Source organism: Nothoprocta perdicaria, unplaced genomic scaffold (genome assembly GCF_003342845.1).
Source record: "Nothoprocta perdicaria isolate Ctin4 unplaced genomic scaffold, notPer1 scaffold_16, whole genome shotgun sequence".
Classification (NCBI taxonomy): Eukaryota; Metazoa; Chordata; class Aves; order Tinamiformes; family Tinamidae; genus Nothoprocta; species Nothoprocta perdicaria.
Genome location: NW_020454760.1, coordinates 7621504 through 7627503, shown reverse-complemented (window position 1 = coordinate 7627503; position 6000 = coordinate 7621504). Strand labels below are relative to the sequence as shown.

Here is a 6000-nt window from a genome sequence, read left to right as displayed (position 1 = left end):
ATAATCAAAGTGGATTGGAGAAAAATGTCCCAGAGGAAATGAAATTTCTTTTTTTTAAGCCGTGAAACCCTTTTGGTCACTCTGTTTTCAGATATAGCTGCCACACAACAAAGCATTTGAGTTTCATTATGGTCCCCACTTCTGCCTTTGGAAGGGGCCCTGTATTCAGCAYGCTTATCTCGGCCGTGTTGTACGAGCATTGCTGGCCTTCAGAACTGGAGCTCGTGTCCGTAGCACTACAGCTACCTACCCCAAGCATTACAGGTACCTTCCCGAAGCACTACAGCTGCCTAACATCCTTCTTTTTTGGTCTGTTTTTGTTTTGTTTACCTGCTTCTGGCAGTAGAAGAAAATGAAACAGAGGACCAGCAGGCAGGTGTGGGGGACACAGCCGCACAGACTGGTAATGCTGAATTCCTTCCTCAGTGTTTCCTTCCCTTTTTTTTTTTTGGATTTTGGTTCGGAGGTGTTTTGGCAAAGCCTGCACTCCTCTTCCCCCTCACTGTCAATTCAGAATGCATTTTTGGAGGTCGTGATGAAAAAATGTCATTCCTCTCCCCTCACTTTTCAATTGTTGAGAATTTAAAATTCTGCCTTTTGTAGGTCAGCCAACTGAAAGAGAGATACTTACCTTTTAAAAGCCCACTATGTTTTCCTTTTTGTTATAAATAATCCTCTCTAACSTCCCCCTCCATGTAAAAACCCACTATACGCCAGTTCAGAGGAACTTGAATTTTCATTCCATCTAAGCTATTTTTAAAATATGTAGATTGGGAACATTTATAATTGTTTATAAAATTTCTTACTGGTCAGCGTCCTTTCATTTTAAGCCAGTGGAATCAGGTGGACAGATCTATTTTGTCAGAATCAACAGGAAATATATTGATAACAGTAATAAAGAAATAAATGTTAATTCTTACAAGAATGAATCTTGCAACAATATGATTCTGTGAATTCAAGAAATACCTCATTTGTGTCCTTGGTACTGSTTCCACACAACTTGAATAGAAGAGCAGTGTCGACTCATCCGAATGGACTTGTTTGTTCTGCTGAGGTCCCTTTTTGGAGTAAAGACCGGTTCTTCAGCGATATTTCTAGAAGGCAGCTCGTCTCTGCCTGCGTGTAGTGCGTAGGTAACTTGTCAAGAGTAGTTCGAGTAATTTCTCTTACAAAGGGGAAAAGCRCAGTTAACTTTTGCTCTGCCAGGATCTTTTACATTTTGTTGGGTCGGTCTGGTTTGGGTGGTTACCTCCTTTAGCTGGCTCTAGTGGCTCTATTCGTATTGTTTGAAAGGAGAAAATAAAAGTGAGAGAGCTCTTTGATTTTTGATGGGAAATTTACTCAAGCTGTTTTGAATGTACTTAGGGCTCCACTTAGTAATTTATAAACTTGAAAGTGGAAATAAAAAATAACAATAATTAAAAAAAAMCCTTYGTACTGCTTCTAGTAGAAAAAAATCGAGGACTGTGAATCTGGAGATCAATATGACAGAGAATGGTTGCTTTTGTATGTTTTTTTTCCTCAAGTTATTTTTTCTCAAGTTTTTCTCAAGTCTTTTTTTCTCAAGTTATTTTTCAATGGTTATACTGTCTTGTTAGCTTATTTATCCCCCATCATGTCCAGTGTTGTCTCTGTCTATTTCTAGGCAAGACTTGACATTCTGTTTCTCTCTATAGCAGGAATGCAATGTTGATATTAAAAAACAAAAAACCTTCTGAAACAGCAAGTAGCACAGAAGGCCCACGCTGTATACACACTGCCAGAAGTTTTTATAGTAATACTTTGTATCTAAGCTCTGGCTCTAACCGTTAAATGTGCTTTTTATAGAGTACCAAGTTATAAATGTAGTGCAGCTACGGCATATTAATCTTACTGCAGAGATTTAATGAGGCAGTTGTTTTGCGATGGACACTATTGGGAGCAGAGAGCGACAGAGTTTTACTTTACCACTGAGCTGGAGAAATATTCCTTGCCTGGTAATAATTATTACCACATGATCTTAGTTTTCCTTTCTTTTGCCAGCCCTTTTCCATGCAGAAGTGGCTTGGAAGGAGGTCTTCAGCAAGGCAGTGAAATGGATAGGAAAGTAGGCTGGTTTCTTGGTGGTTTGATGTTTTAATTGTGATGAGCTGTGGATCCTCACAGCACAGGCAGAAATAAGTGAGAGGAGTTTCAAGAATACAGATAGTCTCTGCCAGTCCACCGAGATGGCTTTTAGATATTCATTACTTTTACTTGACTTTTATATGGGTTATAAAAAGTAAATGTGGTGAAACCTCATTTTTACATGGACAGAATAGAATTTCTGCTGGTTGGCCTTAAACCGCTGCCATACTTGAAATTAATTGAAGTCCRTGGCTTTATTACCTCCAACACTTTTAAACCAATGCAATTTTTCATTTTCCCCAAAGTTGCAGTTTTATTAGACCAAGTTACAGCAATAACATCCCTTCTGAGGAGGAGGAAGAAGGGAAGGGGAGAACCACCTGCCAGAGAATACAGTAATGACAAAATCATGCTTCTTTGAATTTCCATTTACAAAGAATGCAAATATCAGTAACTGAAGACAAGTGCTTTTATTTATTGGTTTGTTTACTTATTTTAGTTCACGAAGTGTGTTAATAGGCTGAATTTTCCTCTATTTATTTCTGCTCAGAAAACATAATCTATGCTAGATAGTTTTAACTGGTATCGGCAGATGGAGCCAGGGTGTGGGTACCAGCACTGACATGTATTGAAAAATGGGAGCTGTTGTGTGGAGCTGTGTGGAACACGGCACGGGAACCTCGGAAAGGTCAGTGGTGGTTCCCTGTCAYGAGGAAACTGTATCTGTGCTTATTGCAGATACTGGGGAGAAGGGAAATGTGGGAGACGATCAGCATTTGCTCTAGAGTCTGGCTGAGAGTCTGAGCTTTAAATAGGAGGTAAAGGAGSAGGAGCAGATGGTGTATACTGCACTTATAAAGCAGGTTTTCTTCTAGTCTCTCAAAAGAACAGCTCAAATAAGGTAGCTTATCCCCTAAATAAGGTAGTTTAAGTAGCCATTCAGAGTTAGACTAGCTCTTGACYGAAGACATTTCTTTTTGTAAGACACTTACTGAAAAGCTACCTATTCAGAAAGCCTCCAAATGGTATTTCCTGTCTTTAAAAATCTTTTCATTTCTTTTTATTTCTGTGGTGCTGTCTCCTCGGGAAGGTGGATCACAGTGGAAATGCATTCAGTGAGAGGTGCTGAGACTGCCAGAACTCATTTCACAAACCCGTTGTAGGCTAAGCTCAAACCTAGGTCCCAGAGGGTCCCACTTAAGTGTTGACCTAAAAACAAATGTGCCAGTTGGCTAGAGCACGTATTCCAAAGTTGCAGCAGAAGGGAATAAGCTTGACTGACTTCTGTCCCTGTGGAGCTTATATCTGCAAATGCAGAAGGAGAAGCAAAACATTTATTAGTCTTAAAACGATTCTAATTTTAATAACGAGTTTCCAAGTAGGAAGCTTTTTAAAATTGAACAATTCTTTAGGCTTTTGTGCACTAAGGGGTGCATGTGTCCATACGTGTGTGTGTGTGTGTGTGTGCTGTTGAGTTCCTGTACAGCACAAGTGCTGCTGAATAATAAGCCTTGAGAATTCCCTCCCCGCCTTCTCTTTCCTTCAGCATTGTACTTAAAGCAGAGTCAGATACTACCCTTCTTTTAAAACAAACAGGTCTGTAAAATCTATGTGCAGCATTTAAATACTCATGTTAAAATTCAGGCCCAGTGCCCACGTTTCCCTGAGTGCTGTCAGTTTTATTAGATGAAACTGGGAGCTCGAGCTGAACAGCTACTAGCATGCGAAGTGCGCATGCTGCCTTCCAACAAGTGTTTAATGATGTCGGGGTCCGTTTGCAACAGCTAAGACAATTATTTCTTTTTCTGAACTGCTGATAACCCAGTGAAAGTCCTTTTATTAAACTTGCAGAGCATCTTGGAAAATACAGTGGCAATATGTGTTGTTTGTATTCAGACAGACATTCCAAAATGGCAAGAATTTCCTAAAGAGCTTATATTTGATTTCTATCCCTGCTGGCTGTGTAAATTTGCTGACTGCCCTCTTATTTGATAGTAGCTGCCCAAGTTAAAGTTTCATTCTCGCAAGAACCTCGTGAATATAATTTGTTATACAGGGATCAATCTCTATGTGTAAGCAGAGCTTTTACAGAGAAAATACATTTTTTGCCTTCAGAATGTGCTTTTTAACTTTTTAAAACTAATCTGTTTTCCTTTTGTAATATAATTCCTTTAAAAATAAATTCTGCCCTTTGCCCCTGTCAAAGCAATTCCTCGGGTTTGATCACGAGCCACAGAGCATGAGGAAGCCTTGCCGACGTGGGGCAGTTCCAGTTTCTGCTTGCAGCTCCTCCGGTACCCGAGCAGTGGAAGGGCAGGGCCACAGCAGTGCGGGATGTGGAGGGATGAGGAGTGCTGACCCTTGCGGGCGGCGGGGATCCCTGCTCCTCAGCTACAGGCCCACGGCACCAGAGGCACCACAGAGATCTTCTGGGTGGCTTCAAGTGCCGCTTCCTCCCTTGCCCCTTCGGAGCGTGAGCAGTATGAGCTGAGCGTGTGAACCACGTTCGAGTCTTTTAGTTAGAAGCGACTCTCAGCAAAGGTACAGTACGTTGTGCACGATGCCAATCGATCACAATGCTAATGAGGTGGGATTCCAGAGAGCACCTCCGTGTTGCTGCAGAGGAGGAGGTTGCTCCTGGTTAGTCACCCGCTTGGCTAAAGAGCGTAACAGCTTCAAACACACTCACGTGATCTCCTGTTATTGCAGGAGTTTATCCTTATTTGCCAAAGTGACTTGTTTCAGCCTCAGTTCTCTCAAATACCTAAAAGGAAAAATGAGATGGCTAATGCAGAAAAGGGAGAAGTGGTGAAGCACTTACATTGCTTGGGCTGGAGTGTACACAACCATTTTTCTTCTGCGTTTTACTTGTTGTGCTGTGGTTCCCAAGGAAAAACAAAGTGAAGTGCCAGCTTGCTTTATTAGGGAAGACAGATTGTTTTATTTCTGTCTTTTGAAGGAAGCTTTTAGTAAAGTGGGCAAAAAGTCAGGAGCTGTTTGAGCTCCTCCATCTCTCAGAGGAGGAAGAAAAGTTCTAGGCTTCACATTACGTCACATGGATACTGGTCACCAGAGCTGAGGCCGTGCAGTGAGTTGTGTGACTTGGTGCCGGGGGGAGAATGGTAGGTGAAACCTCCTAATTCTTCCAGTTTGGAAGCTTTGGCAGGGCTCAGGGCTGCTCTTCTGAGGCTAGAACTACCCTCCTGCCCTCCAAGCACTTGCTAACATATATAAAAGGCAGAGTTACCCTTACACACCGTTTAGGGTTTACAATAGTTTGTTTCCAGTTTTCTGTGATCTGGCAACTACAGGAATTCTACCAGGTTTGCCTCAAGTCAGACACAAGTTCAAAGCACGTGAAACATTTTGACCCAGGGTATAATCTTCATAGGGCTTTATTTGTGTCAAGTGATTTAGTGATGGAGCACTGGAGTAGATTGTAAAGTCAAGATTAATTTCATGTTTATCTAAATCAAATTTGTTAGTCTCTTAATTCTGGTAATTTCCTGTGAAACGTTGTAGTTAACAGTGAAAAGAAGTTTCTGTGCACTCACTGATTTGATTTTTCTTTTTATTGAGACCTAATTGCATAGGTGGCTTATCCTTTCTTATAATGATCAAAGAGGCTTCAATAGCTGTGATAAAATTGACAAACTTAACATACAAGCATGGAGGAATTGCTTGGGTGAGGAATAGTGCTGTATTTGTGGAAATAGAAGGGAAATGCTCCTTTCATCAAGGTTAGAAAGAAATTAAGGAAAAAGCCTCCTGTGCTTATTTAGCAATAAAATCTACGGTGCTGCGGGCTCATGCCGAAAATATTTCTGCTTACCCTTACCACAAGAACCTGTTTTACTTTATGTGTTTTTTTTTTCTTTTTAAAGATTTTTAGTA

At 40.9% G+C, this 6000-nt stretch overlaps 1 protein-coding gene across 1 annotated transcript in view; it reads left to right on the top strand.

The window, feature by feature from the left end:
- The first annotated feature begins 372 nt into the window (after window positions 1-372).
- ZNF521 (zinc finger protein 521) overlaps window positions 373-6000 on the top strand; it is a 208577-nt gene continuing 202949 nt past the window's right edge. The window contains exon 1 of the mRNA XM_026035384.1: window positions 373-403. The gene's annotated coding sequence lies outside the window, so the exon portion shown is untranslated. The remainder of the gene's footprint in view (window positions 404-6000) is intronic.